The sequence below is a fragment of the Lithobates pipiens genome, unplaced genomic scaffold, assembly GCF_037356315.1.
Source record: "Lithobates pipiens isolate NorthernLeopardFrog02 unplaced genomic scaffold, aLitPip1_a1.2 Scaffold_19, whole genome shotgun sequence".
Classification (NCBI taxonomy): Eukaryota; Metazoa; Chordata; class Amphibia; order Anura; family Ranidae; genus Lithobates; species Lithobates pipiens.
The window spans coordinates 187,161,857-187,181,555 of NW_027507764.1; the positions used below are offsets into that span (position 1 = coordinate 187,161,857).

At 33.0% G+C, this 19,699-nt stretch overlaps 2 long non-coding RNA genes across 3 annotated transcripts in view; one reads left to right on the forward strand and one right to left on the reverse strand.

Moving 5' to 3' along the window:
* LOC143996490 (uncharacterized) overlaps positions 1-18,530 on the reverse strand; it is a 140,578-nt gene extending 122,048 nt beyond the window's left edge. The window contains exons 1-2 of one of the 2 annotated variants that reach the window (XR_013277560.1): positions 18,396-18,530; positions 2,981-3,786 (exon numbers count right to left, since the gene is read on the reverse strand). This is a non-coding gene — a long non-coding RNA (uncharacterized LOC143996490). Of the gene's footprint in view, positions 1-2,980; positions 3,787-18,395 lie in introns of those variants that run through there. The other variant, XR_013277559.1, reaches the window with a different exon arrangement.
* LOC143998242 (uncharacterized) lies at positions 12,776-16,788 on the forward strand. Its single transcript, XR_013277801.1, has 3 exons — positions 12,776-12,854; positions 15,656-15,758; positions 15,978-16,788. It is a non-coding gene; the product is annotated as an uncharacterized LOC143998242 (long non-coding RNA).
* Positions 18,531-19,699: the final 1,169 nt, after the last annotated feature.

Here is a 19,699-nt window from a genome sequence, read left to right on the forward strand (position 1 = left end):
CTATTTTCTCTGTATATGTGACAGGCAAACCTCTCTACATCCTAATATGTGGCAGTCATCATATGTGGTCATTGGTCAATTTTTTTTTTTTTTGGTCAGTTTTATTTTTTGTGCCATAACTAAGTTCAAAGAGCATTGATTGAAAATCATATAGATATACTGGGACTTGTAAGACTCATAGTGATTGTCAAATAGCAGGGAGTATAGTACAATTGTACTTAAGAGTCATTTAGTTTGGTTGTTCCTGAAGCCACAAGTAACTGGGGACATCACACCTATCCGTATTCTAAAATCAAGTTATTTTTGTCCACTTAGTTGACACTGCCTAATCTGCACTGAGACCTCTTAAGTTATGGTTAGGTTATGACCTCTTCTGTAGCCTGCTAAAGGCAGGACTCCTACATTATCTACACAAGGAAGCCAAGGACAGAGCTATATGCATAAATGTTTGGCAGGAACCAAGGCTTTAGCCCATCAGGGTTGGTATAACTGAACACAGTTTCAGTAAAAGGAGTTAGTGGTGAGTTGTGATGGCAATAAGATCCCCCTGGACACTTGAAGGGTCATACACCCACACTGTGGTATTCAGCAGAAGGTGAGGCAGAGTTACTTGCAGGCATATGACAATGGAGGAAGAAAGATGGGTGATGAAAATCAGACAACCTGGCTGAAGAGCATAACCATTCAAATTGTTACACGTTTCACTGGGGAAAGGTCTCATTATTATGTCACAGTATAGCTATGGCAATTCTAATCAAAGGTCCTTACTCAGAATTAAAAGATAAGCATTCATTTGAATCCATATGTCTTATAAGTACTTGTGTTTTTCTTTCCCTACCTTTGTCCACATTAATAAAGTCTAATCTCAGTAAGCCAGGAAAGCTGGTCCAAAGGCTGTTACTGTATGCTGTATCCAATTGGAATCACCATGGAAGGTTGTCACAGAAGAAAGGGCAACATGACCAGATTGGCATTATGGACTTTCATACTATTATTATTAGACTGTTGAGAGCGAAGATCTTTTTTTTTTCTTCTTTTTTTTGTGTTATGTCTCTTATTATTTTTATTATGGTCTTATTACATCCAGAACAAGTGATGACTACTACTGAGATCTAAAAATGTGGATTGTAGATATGGAGAGTTTAAAAGTTTTTTTTTCAAAGAGTTTTTATTTCAGAAGGAAATGCCAAAAGTTCCAAATATTAAAGGAAATTACCCATAAACCATTATTTTATGTGTGGCCTTAATTTTCACTGACCACAAGGGACCGACTGTTACATAATGGGTTTATTTGAAATCCCCATTAACAGCTCTAAATAATATTGCAATTAGAAATATATTTCAGTTAGAAGGAAATATATTTAAAGTATTGAGTGTTGTGTTGGTGTTACGGTAATTAGTTCAATTTTAAAGGTTGGCCTTTTATTTTCCCTGATCACATCTCACCTGGGTAGTAAACAACAGCCTTCTTTGACTCATCCAATCAGGCTGTGCCCAATATACATTTACTAGGTACAGTTCAATTATGGAGAATTATATTAGCCACAGTACAGAAAGAAGGGGTGGATATAACGCTTTGTGAACAAGCTAAGTCCCTCTTCGGTGTGGGAAAAGACAGCAGTCATCATGGGCCGATCTGAAGTTAACAGGTAATCTAACACTATACTTGCATCTTATATTGTATTGTAAATATGTTTGCTGTGGGTAATTTGTAATTATCATGTAAGCCAGGGGACCTACACTGTACATTGTGTTGTAAATACTGTCTGGTGTATAATTTGTATATATTATGTAACTCTTTCAATAAATGTGTATTGCGGATGGAACTACCTCTTTTGTGTAAGATCTCTCAGATCTAGATATGTCTATACTACTACAATGATTGAGGTGTATGTACATATTAACAGAAACTAGGCAACATTACCAACCATTTAGTGTCCACCACCCCTCTATGCCAATCCCTCCCCTGACTTCCCATTGGCCAACGAATATAATTCACCACTATAATTTTCACCACTGTTAGCCCCATATTTTGCATTGAGACAAAATTCTTCAATTCGATGTAGTGTGCCACAACCATTGGCAATATTTTGGAGCATGCCACAACCATTAAATATAATTCAGAGCAGCACGCTATATATGCCACTATTATCCTCACCACTTACCTTGCCTTTTATCCCACCCCAATCTTCAGGCATATTGATTTTCAAATGTTCCTATATATATATATATATATATATATATATATATATATATATATATATATATATATATATATATATGTATATGTGTATATATATATATATATATATATATATATATATATATATATATATATATATATATATATATATATATATATATATATATCACTATTATATCAAAAGGTTCTTGGTTTTCATTTAAAAAAAATCTGGTCATCTTTATTCAAACCTAAAAAAAGGTTTTGGCTAGAACTCTTTGTAATAAAAGTACACCTTATCTGATATAGCTGTATAGCAACCTGAAAGGGCCATCTAACCCGTCTATAGTACACAAATCTATTTTTATTTACAATGAAATTGTGGACATTCTGCTTGATACAACTATATTTCCCAAAATGTTGAATTGATTTTAATAGGTCACTTAAACTTGGCTGAAACTAGGAATATAGGCATGCATAGCAGCTATTGTAAAAAGCATTTTTCAGAATGCAGTAGAAAAAGACTCTAAGTTTACCGCTAATGATAATGAGAAATGTTTCTTGAATGTTGAACCTCAGAACCCAAATCTTCCAACTTATTCATTTTTATGAACTCTCATGGGAAGTCTATCATGCTTCTTCAATAGGAATAACATTGTTTTATATGTGAAAGGACCGCTTACTTCATAAGTTATTTAACTCAGGAGGAGTGTGCTGTCTTTCCGTATGGGTCCATTTTTAATAGACCGTGGAGCTCTCTTTAAACCAATAGACGACTAACAATAAAAGCAAAATTGATAAATCCAAACAAAGATAATTATTAGCAGAAGAATGTAACAAAAGTAAACATCTCCCCTCTATAATGCCCTATGTAGGCTACCAAAAAGGAGAACATGTTTTGAATTTTTTTTATAACTAACAAAGGAAGTATATCTTTCATAAACCTTTTTGTGTTATTGGAGAACATTTCCTAAGCATTGCAGTGTTGAACCCATAACTGTCTATCAATTGTAAGGAGCTCAGTGTAAAGCATGAACTGTGCATGTCAAGATTGTAAGGACCTGTCAGTTATTGCAGGACTGCCATATGAACAATGCACTAACTAGTGATGAGGCTCTGGGCATTTAAAGAATAAGTCAAATACATAGCACAAGGAAAGAAAAGGGTGGACAAAGCTGAGCAAAACAAGGACAACAAATGAATTTGTATGACAAAACATTAGTCGAGAAGTAATCCGGCTACTCCAAGGGGGGAGTTAAAACATTAATCCGTAAGGTTGTGTACTTGGTAAGCATGTTGTAACTTAATTATGATTTACATCAATAGGAATGATAAGATTGTTAATCAACACTGTGTCACTTTTTATCAATCAAGGGCAGCAAATCCTGATAGATCTGCCCGGTAAATCCTTGGTGGAAAAAGAGGAAAGATTTAAATTCATGTAAGAGTCTCTCAATTAAGGTGGTTTGGAAGATTCTTACAAACAAACCACCTTGACTTGCCAGCTGTTATCCTTAGTCATCATGCAAAGAATTTAAACTCTATAACTCATATGCTTCCAGTGGATCGAAAACGCATCGCCTTTTAACCTTGGATCAGCATTGCTGCAAGACAAGTAAATAAATAATTAAAATGTTATCATACCTCTCCTAACAAGCGGTGTCATGGAAAGCATATATTATGGAGAAATGCTCAACTTTTGCAAGATTGCCCTCTACTGTAACTTTGTTGGATGTACATTCTCTTGCCTGTGGTTGCTGACAACTATGCAGATTCCATTTGCTATAGGTTTGCTATTTCGCAATATCATGTATTTGTCTTTCCATTTGTAATTTCTGATTTGTGTTTCTATTCGTTTTCATACCACACATAATTTCAGATTTCAACATGGCAATAAAATATACATTACTGTAAAGTAAGAAATTCAAAACAAAGTCAAAGAGGTATTGCATGTATCTCTCATGTTGTGCGCTCCAAAGACTAGAGTTAAAGAGCTTATATAATGTTTCATGGCTTGCCATTAAAATAAACAATTAGCAAATTTTATTTAATTTGCAATTCTATCATATTTTTTTATTAAAGACATTACTTTTTTCTAAACTGTGCTAATCTAGTCTTTTCATGCAACAATTCCATCTAAATGTTTAAAGGTACTTTTGACTCAATTGATCACTCTAATTGCTGTTATGTAGGAAGATATAGGTTTTGTTCACAATACCAACATAACAGAAGAAGACATACTATAGCACAGGTCGACTTTTTTTATTAGATATTAGAATTCCTTTAATGTGTGATAGGAATTTTAGGGTATAGAGTAAAGTCAAGTAATAAAACATATAGTAAATGACTAAGGCAACTTACACCATTTAAATCCCACCGTTCATTATAAATGTCATGCCAATATTAGGCCTCATGTATTAATATTTCAGCTGAGCTTGAGGAATGTACCACAGCTTTATTCTATGATGAGTGGCATTTCCAATGTGCAGTAACCCATAGCAACCAATTAAAATCATCCATCACGTAGTGGTCTGATTTTAACACAGTGAATTTTGATTGGTTGCACTTAAGAAATAGCACTTAAGCGTTAGCACTCCTTTACTGAAGCAAGCTGTTTGTACCTTAATTTTCATTTCCATGACAACCGTGCTGCAGCTTTACCAGAGACAATGGCAACTGTTATCTTTAAGCAGAAGGATGCAGGTTGACAGTAAAAATAAACATATAAAAAAAGAGAAAACAGATCATGCATATGGCTGTTTACGAAAAAAAAAAATGCTTTCCCTAACTTCCCTCTGTAGCTGTGGATGATTGGCTATAATATTATGTGCCAACAGTAGGGCTAGAAAATTGCTGTCAATTATCCAGAATGAAGCTCCAGGCAATGTAATAGCTGTATGTGACTGAAAACCATTTGTTGGACTTTTGAACTCCAAGCTACACATAGGCAGTATAATTAATTGAGGGACAAGTATAGGTAATCATATTAATGCAGAAACAGTATTGATATAGCTATAGACAGTCCATATGCTCGGCTGTAGAACCGGGGGGAATAGTGCCGGTTTGATAGCCACTTGGTGCTCAGACTGTAATGAGCAATGAGCAAACTGCTGAAAAATTGATGCCGCCTGCAGATTGCACAATCCACTGAACAGCAGGGGGTCGGCTTCTTACATCTCCTACTCCTGGTATAATATGCTAATTTCTGCTAGAGCGCAAGGGTAAAGCGAAAGAAGAAAAGATTTCACAAAAGAAGGAAAAAATGCTAATGAATACCACAAAGATGACTGCAGAGAAATCCTAGAGCTTTGTATGGATTAACTGTGTTGGAGATGTCCTTGTCAAATTTTAACCCCTTTTTTATTCCACCTATGTATTTTTACCATACATCATATAAGTGTGTTGTGTGGCTTGGGAATTTATCATGTGCAATAAACATACTGCGATGCTCATTTATTGTTATCAAGCAACATGTTGCATCTACCTGTTCCAAGAAATAGGGTGTGTGTGTATATAGATATAGATATAGATATAGATAGATAAATAGATAAATCTCTCTCTCTCTCTCTATATATATATATATATATATATATATATATATATATATAGAGAGAGAGAGAGAGAGAGAGAGAGAGAGAGAGATGCACACACACAATGTTTTATCCAGGGACAAAACATGTTTTCAACATGTCACAAATATGGGGTATACAAATGCAAGTGTAAATGTACCATGTTTTGAAAGCTAAAAGTCTACAAAAATATAAAACAATATATGCTTCATTTCAAAGCAGAAAGCAACCAGCAAAATATGATTATTCAACACATATGTACATTGTGTATAAATTATAGGTGCATTTAAAACTTTATATAATACCAAATAGCATTCACATGCATGCCAATAATACACTTTCAAATATTGATGGTAATATTAATAATAATAATTAATTTGGATTATTTTTGACATCTATATCTATCTATTTAATTTGCCTGTGGTTCATTTGTAAGAATGAACCATGAAATTTTTTTTTCGTTTTTGTTTGCATACATATAGACTAATCAAGGCTTGTATTACTCTGTATAAAAACAACCAAAGCAAAGAAAAAAGTCAACTAAAGGCTAATTAAAAGATAGATAGATCGATAAATAGGGCGATAGGTAGAGATAGATAAATAGATAGATAGATAGATAGATAGATAGATAGATAGATAGATAGATAGATAGATAAAAGAAAGAAATACAGACAGATCTGTAATCTATCCATGCACGGAAAATCTCTTTCTAACTTTTTGTTAGGTGGCTAAAAAGGGCTTATTTCAAGCATTAAGCTTGAAGATGAAGAATGACAAACCATGTCCGCATTCACCGGCCAATCTTCAGAAAGAGAATGCAGAAATAAAGCATCTCATTCTTGCACCTCATTTCTGTAGCGTCCCCGTACTCTGCAGGGAGCCTGGCAAAATAGCAAACTGTAAGTACTTCCCATTTTGTGTAACTGAGGTTTTTTCCTCCATTTGTGACATATCGCCATTAAAACAAATGATAAAATATGTTCTGTCACTGTTTTCAAATATGCTTGCTTATTCTTGAGATTTCAGCCACTTTTAAATTCCCCATATGTCATTTCACAATTCTGTTTAAGTAAACAACATAGATTTAACATTTCTAAAATGAATAGACATCTGTTGTTTCTAATGAAAACACTAAAATAATCTATCAAAAATAGCATAATATGCTATCTTCACTTACAAACTATTTTAAAATCACTGAGCTGAAAAAAGGAAATAAATAAAAAAAGTCTTAAACAGTAGGTGTAGTAAAGATTAGACATGTGCAGACTAGAATATTTCGTTTCGTTTTTTCGTTTTCGTCCGTAAATTTTATTTATTTAGTTACTCCCGAAATTCGTTTTTATCTATTTCGTTTTTCGTGCAAAAATTGCATTCGTCCGAAAATCCACATGAATTACGGTCGAATCTGTCTTGGAAGGCTTATGGTATCTGTCGAATGGATAAAGAAGATTCGATGGAGCTGCTAAACTATATAGCCTATAGGCGGAGCATTCGATTGCCGAAATGTACGATTGCAGTGTCGTATAGTTGCGACGATCCCGTCGAATATTATTATAAACGTGCAACGATCCCGTTGAATATTATTATAAACGTGCAACGATCCCGTCGAATATTATTATAAACGTGCAACGATCCCGTCGAATATTATTATAAACGTGCAACGATCCCGTCGAATATTATCATTATTTTTTTTTAATTTACTTCCCCCACCCAATTCCAGTATCGTGTCTCTCTGTCGATTCTGTTCTCTCTATGTCGAATATTTACTCTCTGTCGAAGCTTTTCTATATAATAGGACTAATAGAGGTAAACGAAACTTAGGCACATTCGACCACAGGTTCAATAGACATATGGAGTCACGTCGAATCTCCTATTCTATATCGAACGGTCACTTCGAATCTCCTATTCTATATCGAACTGTTGTAACAACGAAAACGAAAAAAAGCATTTATTTATGTCGGATCTTTCGTTTTTCGGAATCTGCACTTTCGTTATCATTTGTCAAAACGAAAACGAAAATACCTGAAATTCGGACAAAAATGCATTCGGACGAAAACGAATGCACATGTCTAGTAAAGATATATGTTTGTGTATAATTGATATATAAGTATAAAATGTATTGTACTTTTGATATAAAGGTTTTGCAGTAGACATAGTCAGATTTATTGAAAATGTGTAGCAATTGCTCCTTTGTTAAAAAAAGCTTGGCGAACCAAATGATCTGAATAAGAGAGGCGATAAAGACGATGGTGGTGATTGTAATAAAAAATAAAATGGTAAATGTTATAACCAATATCATTTCACATTGCTAGATGGAGAAAACTATTTGGAGCTTGTTGATAAAAGGTACAGATGGCAGGCCTTTTTCTTTGGCTATTGGAAGCAAGCGGAACAGTGAAAAGGTTTTGGAAGGGGCCTACACCGTACTGATAAATTGATAAGTCAAAGTGTGAACATTCTTCCAACTCTCTGTATATGTTCCCATAGCTTAAGAATCAGAGTGAGATAAGCTCCATTTAATATGGGTGCATGTGATCATCCTTTGTGTTCCACCGACACAGTAGGATACAATTCATAGAAGAGGGGAAAAAAGGCCTAAAAAAAGACACTATAATGAGATGAAAGAAAAATCTAGAAATTCAGCAGCAACCAAAATGTTTGGTAAAAGTAGCAAAGATTCCGTGGAGTTTGGCAAGCAATTTTTTTTTTGTTTTGTAAACAATTTGTATGCAATCCTAACATATATGAGAACTTTAGAATTAAAAAATTAAAACATTTAAAAAAACTAGAAGTGCATACTTAAGCAAAACTGGGATGTTAGTATCAAGTCAGGAAATAAAAATAGGTTACCAGGTATAAAAAAAACCTGTGGTATACTTTGCCAAACTTAGAAGAAATAAATCAGCAAGAACCCACACAGGAAATAATGCACATCTCACAAATGCATTTAAATAATTGCTGACTTTTTTTTCAATTTTTTTTTTAGGCTAATAAAAATAATTTTCCATCAGGAAAATTATGGTCACCTTACTAGCATGCAAATCTGGGAAATGATATATATATATATATATATATATATATATATATATATATATATATATATATATATATATATATATGAAAAATATAGAAATATAGCTATTTAAAATAGTTTCTAGCAAAATACAGCTAAATGTATAATAAAATATATATATCTACTTATTTAACTTAGGATTTGTCCTGTAAAAAAGGGAAGCTATGGATTTCGGGCCCGTGCTGAGGAAGCAGAAAGCCAGAGATCAGGTTGGCAGTCAAAGCTTTGTGTTAACCCCCTCTCTGCTATAAAGAACCTGACATTGATTCAATAAGTGAGGCAGAACCCTCTAGAAAAAGCAAAATAAGAGGTTTAACCAGCCAGAACATTTCAATGGGTTTAGTACTGTGCTTTGGCCACTTCATTGAAGCTAATAAAGACATACACAGAGGAGCTGAAACCGCAAGGATGATTTATTATAACTCACAGAGCTACCTTGCAGGGTCGTATGATTTATAGGTTTCTTTAAAGTTAATGTTTCTTAGCATCACTTATTTAACATTAAGCAATCAGTAACATTATTTTTCTCATAGCATGAATAAATTCGCTGCACAATAAAACATCAAACTTTCTAAGAAGATATTAGAAGATACCTTTTAAATATTCTGTCAAAGGTTCTTCCATCTTTAGAATGTTTCCCCATTTAGCAATTGTCAGAAAATTCTATACAGCGTTTTCAGAAACAGCTCATCACACATAATAAAATACCTCAAAGTAGGTATTTCAGACTCTGAAGAGTTCATATACAGATGTAAGCTGGAAAGAATTTAAACATATTGTGTGTGTGTTGTGAGTGTTTTTTTGGTGGCCTATTTACTAGAATTGGAAAAAATGTATCCTCAAAAGTGAAGACCATAATGCCCAATTAGATCCATTATTTTATTTTCTCAAATATTTAAACCTGATGGATAACCCTGGGTAAGTTATCCACTATTGTGGAAATTTTTATTTTTTTATGTTCATCAACTTTGTCTGTATAGAGCTTTTTGTATGCGATATTGCCAAATATGTTCATTTCATATAGAAAAAACATATAGGGGGACAACCAAGAAACCTAAGCAAAGAAAATTTGGTTGGGCTTTGACATCTTTTTTAAACAGCTACACTGGTGGTAATGGGACATTATAAATAAGTACCAGAACATTAAAAGGTAAGATAGTACAAGGAGAATTGTCACATCATCCACCACCCCCACCAGTGATAATTTATGGTCCTTATCCCTGTCCCTTACTGTATACAATATCCCTTTTTTTATTGCATATTGTATACACATATTTGTACAGTATCCCTGTTTTCAGTGGTCCTATTGCACACCATTCTTCTTGCATATCAGCCAGAGCCCAAGTAATGTAAGGATAGTAGTGGAAAATAATTGGATCAGGCCAAGAAAGTGCTTTAAACAAAGCTGGTAGCTTATGCACTTTGGTTTGTTGCCATTTTAAATTCCCAATACAATTAAGGAAGACAATCTTCCTTTTAACTTAAAGTATTTATAATACAGGCATACACCACTTTAAGTACACAATGGGGTTTATTTACTGAAGCTAGAAAGTGCAAAATCAAGCTAATTTCTGCATAGAAACCAATGAGCTTCTAACCCCAGCTTGTTCAATTAAGCTTTGGTAATAAAACCTGGACCTGATTGGTTTCAATGCACAAGTTAGCCTGATTTTGCACTTTCCAGCTTTAGTAAATAAACCCCATTGTGTACTTAAAAGTGGGGTATGCCTGTAGTCATAATCATATAAATTGAAATCACAATCAGCAGTTTATTATGATGATGCTGACAATGATGGTTGTGCATCATCATAATTATTTTTTTCAGCAGTAGTTGTAAATGTACCATCAGAATGTGAAAAAGGTAACGCGAAAGCACTATGTTGGTAGGTTCACAATGGCATTTGAGAATATTTTAGAATGTTATCTGATGAAAACCAGATAACATTCTAAAATATTCTCAAATGCCATTGTGAACCTACCAACATAGTCAAAAAATGCAACAATAATTTTTATCTGATACAAAAGAGCACCAGTCATAAAAGAGTAAATCCAAATTAAATCTACATTAGTACAACTCATAGGTGATTTATTTTAGACTTTGGTAAAAATTCTTCTGAGAACCTATACTTATTGGCTTTACCTACAGCCTTCAAGAACTGGAATCCCATTGAGATGTAATTTGAAAGTATGTTCAGTGTTAAGAAATTCACCAACATAAATTGAAAGTATCTATTATCATAGAAGAATGTGTTTTTACCCTACATCCTATACCCTACATCCAGGAATGACAGGTACCTAGCAGCTCAGAAGGCCCCATTGTCAGACAGATAAAGCCTGTAAGCTAAAACCTTTAGCATCTGTGCTGAAAACATGTAATTTATATTTTGAAAAATATTACAGTAATGTATCCTATTCACCCTTCCCTACTGTAGTTCTCTGCAACAATCAGGCCCACATTTTCAAAGAATTATACCATTACTGCAGCATATATAATTTCTCTACTCACTGAGCCCTAAATACAATGCAAGTTGGTTTTGGTACCATTGCAAGCTAATTGACTTACTGGACAAATGTAAAGTGGTGATCTGTATGCTGATCTTTAATCCAAGTCCATCAGTGCCTCACATTCAAGTGACCTTCTCTAATTTAAAAAAATATGCATTGCATTGAAGCAGTCTTTCACAAACTGCTGACGTTTGAAAGTGCTGGCATCTCAGTACAAATCTCCCCACCATGTGTGTCTATTGTTATTAGGGCATTTTGCTATGCAATGATGAAATATGTATATTTCTGAACCTCAGCTACTGATGACAGATGAATCTGGCAGTAAGGAGTTGGTGAATACTCTTTGCTCATATTTGGTGCATTTACCATGTTACCTAATATAGTCAGTTACGACTTAAAGAACCATTCCTCAATGCATTGCGAATTTCTGACTTAGAATTGAAGGTGTGTATCATATCCTCAGGAAGATTTTAATCTAGGCTATGTTCTTACCCTCTATAATATACAATATGGGGTTTCTGTATAGCTTTCAGATTCGATCACTGGGTAAGGTACAATACGCAATATCATTCTGTATGTCAAAGCTAAGCTATATATATATATATATATATATATATATATATATATATATATATATACATACATACAGTATATGCAGACCACAACCAAGAAGCCAAAGCTATTGGAAAGGATATCTGGATAGACACATTGAACGATGGTGATGCTATCACTTTCTTATTTGAAAAATCTCATGCATTTATGGTATTCAGTAACACTTGGTCTGCATTCACTGAAAACAAATTCTGAATTCTGAAAATAAGAAACATATTAACACAATGCTCCTACTCATGACCTGCTTATGTTGCTATTATATATGTTGCTTACTATGTAAAATCATTTAGTTGATTAAACTAGTAATGTATTTAAACTATATGTTTCCCCAATAGATATGTAAGAAAGATCAAGTCTATTTACATATTCTTATCTAAGTGTAATGTTTTTAAACCATTTTTTGTTGTAGTATGTAAATATTTAGGTAAATGGGATAGCTATATTTGCCATTGACATATGCAGACTCCTATTCCTGCTTTACAATACTACATCGTAGATGGGCTTTAGTGTTCTTTTCTTGTCAAAATGGGAGGCATAGTTACTGTACTAAAATACTGAAATACAGAGTGTTAATCTGTATACTGAATACAATAACAATGATAGGAAAGAGCAAACAAATGAGAAAATTCAATAAAATATTAATTTATGATCAACAATGCAGTAATAAACTGAAAATGTGTTTACTGAAAATACATTATACCGTATATTCCTTTCATTGTACATGCACTAGTTTGCAGAAGGCATCAGTATGTCCCAAATCGGTATACTGATTCTCTAGTGGCTGTTAAAGACCTATACTATAGATAATATGCATTTTATTTTTTAAGATAACATGGAAAAGAAAATCCTGAAAATTTAAACACAAAGTAAAAGTGTGGATTTTATAGTCTAGAGGAAATGGGGACAATGTCTGGTAAGCATTACACATTTGTTTTAAGCCTATAACAATAGTGAGAGGAAAGAGGAAGAAATAGATACACATTTCAGTGATGTTTAGGGCCACTTTAAGGGGCTAAATGTATGACTTAGATAAATAAAGACACTGTATTGCAAATACAAGCCAAAGGTCTATTATCCAAAAATGCTTGGATCTGGAATTTTGTGCAAAATGGCTATTTATAAAAGTTTGGGGTCAAAGCTTATTTTATATTAAATAACATTGGTAAACCAGCTTCATAAAACAGTATAGTTTGACAGTTGGGCTGCCTTATTGTTTATCGATAGTTTAGCAGTGTTGAATTAGTTGATTTGATGTGTTAAGGAAGCAAATTGTTGTGTAAATCATATTTAGAGAAAACCAGATGAATTGTTTTTGTTGGCTTCCCATGAATTGAAAATGTCCTGGAAATATATCCGGTACTACCTAGCAATGATAATACTTCCTAATACCTCCATGACTGGATATGTTGATACCTCCAGATGTAAACCAAGTACATGGGGTGAGAAGCCATACCACTCTTTTCAGACTAGGTTATGCCTTCTGGATAATGCAGGAACAATTCAAAAGAAAATTTAACACAGGTGGCCATATACAGGGGTAGTTTTCTCAAGAAAAATTGGTCACAAAATATCTGTCTTCTTCAAGCAAGTAATAAGCCAGAAGGAACTGCCACTTTCTTTGTCTTGCTTTGGCCCATATGTTTTTGGGGCACGTTGTCCCTTTATTTCCACTGAAATAAAATTAATCTATGCCAAAGAAATTTGTCAACTATTGAGAACCACTTTGTTTGTCTTGCTTTGGCCCATATGTTTTGGGGCACGTTGTCCCTTTATTTCCACTGAACAAAAAATAATCAATGCTAAAGAAATTTGTCAACTATTGAAAATCATGTTGTAAATTTTTCCTATTTCTTACAACAAACAGAAGCCACCTAACTGCATCATTGCATGGCAATACTTTCACTTTTTTTGGTCTGCTAAATATACCATTGAACACCTGTCAATAATTTTTTGAACTTATAAATTCCTAGGCTCTGCCTGCGCTGAACTCAGTTACATTGCTCCCAGCTATCTATGTGAACTACAAAACACTTCCTCCTATGTTATTGAGGGGAAGGAGTTAATTCTTGCCCTAGGATGTCAATGCTACTTCTTCATAGATACAGTACAGTGAGTGAGCATGATCACTCAATGACAGGAAGTTTACCAGGTCAAAATAAAGGGAAAAAAGCCTGAAAAAATAAAATAAATGCATCCATTGCATCTACTAACTGGTGAGTTGCAATATATTACATTACTGTTCTTGGGCTATTCTTTAACAATAAAAGTTAAGTAATTCACTAGTGAATGTACACAAAAAATAAAAACAGAATGGGGGTCACGCATTGAACCACAAAACAGTAGGGTTAATGTGTTAAAGATAAATAAAAATATATGTAACAGAGACATAAACGTTCTAACACACAAAGGGGTTGGTTTACTGAAGGAATATAGGCCTCTTGCTTAGCTTGAGCTTTCAATTTGCAAGAGAATTGTCACCTAGCTTTGTGAATGAGGTGAAGCTCTGTGGATGTTAACCATCTAATCATGTGCAAGAAAAAAAATTTTTTTTTATATTTTCTTGCATATGATTGTGTATTCTTTGCAAAGTGAATTTTTATTTCACATTCAACAAGCTAAGTGAAAGATTTCTTGCAAGGTCTTTGCTAAGTAAACTTCTTTAGTAAATCAACCCCACAGTTTTCCATCATCCTTCCTCAAATACCACCAATAAGTCATGTTTGTGAAACTGGCTTCACTTTGCATCAAGCTGCTTCATGCGGGGAAAACTTTCAAAACACACCTTATGGGGGTCGGTTGGCAGTTCAGAGTTAAACAACAATGATATTTAAAAGGCACTAATACACATTAATATAAAAAAATTGTGCTAATGCTAAAATGATTGTATATATATATATATATATGATTTGACATTCCTTAGAAATGGGTAATAGTAACACAATAGTATCACAATAACGTACAATTGGGCTTATCTGTAGTTAATGAACATTTTGATGGCCAGTGCAGTTTGTCTTTCTGTTTAGCATCTTATGTGACCTACTATACATTGCGATTTGTGGTAGTACTTCATACCATCCAAATACCGGTATTGTATGGGTTAACCAATGAGTACTCTTATGCCAGGAAAAGTCTTTGCTGTCAGTTGCAAACATTTTTAACTATACTTAATAATCTCTGCACAATCTATTCATTGCATATCACTTGGGAGGAGACTTGTTCAAACTGAGGTTTTAACTAACGGTAATCGTAGTGACTGAATCTTTTGTCCTATATGATGAAAGATCTTTCTGTATATGGCAGCCCAGGACTGAACACATCAAATTCATAAAAAAATACAGACTGCTCTTTGCAACATTTAGAAGTAAAAAAATAAATGTATATATATTTAGGTAGAAATATATATATATATATATATATATATATATATATAGATCTCTCTCTCTCTCTCTATTATATATATATATATATATATATATATATATATATATATATATATATATATAGATAGATATAGATATAGATATAGATATATATATATATATATATATATATATATATATATATATATATATATATATAGTGTAGTGTGTGTGTATTTATATTTAGTGTATTGTGGGTAATTATTGTATTATTGTATTAATAAATACCAAGCATGGCAATAACTCATTCCACATAAAGACTTTTATTTTATCTATTTTTTATTTATTTTTTTAGAACATCTTTAGTTAATGCAAGACGTAAGAGATCAAGAATTTCTATTAGCACACATCAAAAGTAAATAATACGCATGTGACAAGCTCAATCTCAAAAGTTGAAGGTCAGTATTTGTTTTACAACACTGTAGAAGTGTATTTTATAGTTTGCTAGAAAAAAAAAGACTTCAGAACATGCTGAGGCCATGCCTCTTTTTCAGCGTGCTGTCTAAGGGCGAGTAAATACTATAGGAACATCCATAAAAAGCTAATGAGTGTGTCAATTATGCCAAAATGACACTGCATAATCATTTGATTTAATGTCTTTGTGTGTTTGTTTTCAGGACATATAAATGATTTACATTAACAAAGAGGACAAATGGATCACAAATACACCACCGGCCCCCCTAACAATAGCATTATTGAGCAAGTTGAGTTTTAGTGACTGTTACTCTTGCATCACTATAAGATGACCGTGGAGTTCTATGGGTGTCTGATGTGGACAGAATGCTAAAATTCTTTGGCTGCTGAAGGTGAAATGCAGGTCATTTATCAAAGTCAGTCCAGAATCATGGGCAAAATATGCCCAACACAGTTCTATAACCTAAACATTTCAGTCGATTGGAATTTCTGTCCAATATATTGACACATAGTAAGAGGTGAAAAAAAAAAAGAATTGTATATCAATTTGTATCTTTGCTATATTAGTTCATTTACAATGGATAAACGCACAGTTTTTTTCTGTGAAATCGGCTACCAAGTCACATTTTTTTTCTTACGTAATGAGGCTGATACAGAGATTTGTTTTTCAAAGCAGTTATGTGTACTGTAGTTACAACAATATACTGCAAGTTGATATAAAAATCGAATACACTCAGTCTGTTTAATTAGCAATAAAGTATAAATGCTACGGCTTCAAGGTAGCTCTAAAATGTCTGGATTTCATTTGTTTTAACAAGATTTAAAGTCCCCATTTGCTTTAAGTGAAACTATAAATACAATCTTATTACATTAAACTTATTTTTTTTTATTTTGTATGTTTCTTTCAGTTAGGTATTCTTCCAGACTATTACTATTACTAGTACTATTATTGTCGTGTTTTCTTATGATCTGCAAATTACATTTCCTTTTGGTTTAAAACATAGAAATAACCAATTAAATTGCCCACACATAATAAATACATATTGTATATTGTAATGATGTGAGTGTCCAGGAACTGTTAAAGCTCCTCATTATATCTTTGTATTTTATTAGAAGAAGCGATACAATAATAATAACAATAATAGTCAGTAATGGGGTTGAATGAGATAACTCACACGTGCTTGATTAAGCACCTCCTGAAAGTATAGCCTTGTCTTAAGCAAGAAAATATAGTTTATCAATAGGTCCTCGAGAAAGGATGAAAACATGATAAAGATCAATTCACATTTTTAATACCAGTTATAGGCATCATCTGTTGCACCAAAACTTTTGCGTAAGAAAACATAAATGTACGTGACATAGTAGATAATTTTGGGTTTACTGACAGTATGTTTGCTTATATTAAGTTTACATAAATGTATTCATTTTATTACTTTTTTATTGCTGAAAAGCATCTACAATGCTTGCAACTAAAATAACACTAACAAAATGTGTTTAGAATAATGAAAGCATATTATTTTTAGGCTTATTATAATAATTATTATTTTAAAAGTATTACAGGACAACAATACAGTTTAAAGAGCTTTAGTTTCACATATAAACAACAGTAATGTTAAATTCAGATATTACATTTGTATTTTAGAAGGAAAAATTGATAGAAGAAAAAATACTCATAGCCAAATGCTAAATGAAAAATGATGTTGACATTAAAGCTATTATTCCAAAAATAAGTTAATGTTTTAAATCGCTTACAAAAACAGAAGTACACAGAAAATAAAATTGTTATAAAATAAAGAGAAAATAATGGATATGCAAAGTAATATTTATTTCCTGCTAAATTAAGATAATAACAGATGATGATCTGCAGATTTTAAACTAGTATTCAGTACAAGGAAAATTATTATTCAATAATAATAGTCACTAAGCAGAAAGCACATTTAATAGAAAAGAGAAGCCAGAGCAGAGGTGAATTAAATAAAAATTACACTAGATGGTATGCTAGACTCATATAACATATCAGAAAGCTTTAAGTGCATTTTCCAGTGCTTAAAATTGGAGGTTACATTACAGGTGATTAGATGTACTCAGCAGGAATGTTGGTAGTAAATTTGACAGTAACTGATCCATATCAGACCTTCATCAAAGTTTCACAGTTGCAAAACTTTACCAAATGTTTTAGACACAAGAAAACACATGTGGAAATATAAACTTGAGTATTTTTTAAAAGGCGAAAGTATGTAATAAATGCCATATTTTATTTTTGACATTTTATTAGCACACATTTTTGTTGGACTAGCACTCAACCTGTGTGTCTACAAAAAGGCACACAACAGAGCTAGCACAGACCTTATTGGCAGTTCACTATTTTAAAAGTTAAAATGACGATATGACATCATCTTGACATCGCATCACATTGGAAGTTGAGCCTACAGTAACAAACACAAAGCACTAAAGAAACCAAAGCCAGGGATTGGTTAAAACAGTACAGCTGATAATTCACAGTCAACCTGTGAAATGAAACATGAATATTCTCAACCACAGCAAATCCCCAGTAAATAACCACTGTTATTAGTCCTAATAGCACAAGTGAAGGTGCTGAGCAGAAAAAGTTAGAAATGTACCTCCACCAACCAGCTTCGCGGCCTCCTTCTCACACACTGTGTACCAGGGCACAGCAGAATATCTCATATTTCTACTATATAGAACATGCTTTAAATGCAGGCGTAGCATGTATTTTTGAACATTGGCAGGACCAGTTCACCATCTCACACTGTGTTTTCATTTGTATTATAGAAGAAGAGAGTCACATGATACTGACCCCCAACTGAGTGATCACAATAGGAAAGGCTTTATAAGACGGTAAAACTCAGCAGCAAGCAATCCCAACTCAGATAAAAAGCTTGCTGAAAAGAATTTGTAAAAATAATGTTAGTTTTGCCAACACTTGAAATATATCAAAACTTTATTAGCAGAAACTACAGGATTATAACAGACAATATACACTGTCCGCTTTACAGTCTTAGCATAAAAAACATAAACTATTATCAAAACTGAAATGTATTGACATATAATTGGATCTATTGGCACATATTTGAATATTTTGGATATTTTATAACACATTGTTACAGTTAAGCCTTCAGCATACAGAAGTTAACTAATTTAACTATATAAGAACAATACCTAAAATATCATAGATACATTGTACTATGAAGATTGTATGCATCAAGCAACATTATGCAGAAACCTATAACAAATCATGTGTCACTTTTAATCATTTAATTCATATAATGTCATGAATTAACTAATAATTATTTAGTCAGTTTATTGCATTTGTTTGTTGCACTTTAGCTGCAATTAATCTGTCCATGCAACAATTACAGTAGTCTCATGCAGTACAAAACAAAGGTTCACAAATTTAACGCAATGGGTTTGAAATTTCCGGGTATTTTCTGTCCTATCATAGTGGTCAACACCAATATGAATTAAGATAAGGAACAATTTTATGCTTAGATCATTTGTGCAAAAACTTTGAAAAAGCATTCATACTTTAAAAAGTTTTAAAGCAAAATCGTGTAAAGCATGCATTTTTAAAGGTTTGCCACATTATATAACTTCAGTTAGGCAAGTTAAAATGGCCCCTAATTGTATTCTAATTGTAAATGGCCCCTAAGTCCTGTCATGCTATAATACACTTTCCCCCTCCATCAAATGTCTTTTGGCCTAGTTCTTATATGCAAATTAATGAAATGTATAAGTGTTCCAGCACAGAGTAAGGGAATTTCCCCCAGTATTCAAAGTGAGGATTATGCTATGCAATTTGCTAGTATCTAGCTAGTGCTGCCCTTGAAAATCACACATAACTGCGAATATATGACAGAAAGTTCTTGCCCATTGTAACCAACCCGATGCCTTGTTTAGTTTTTTA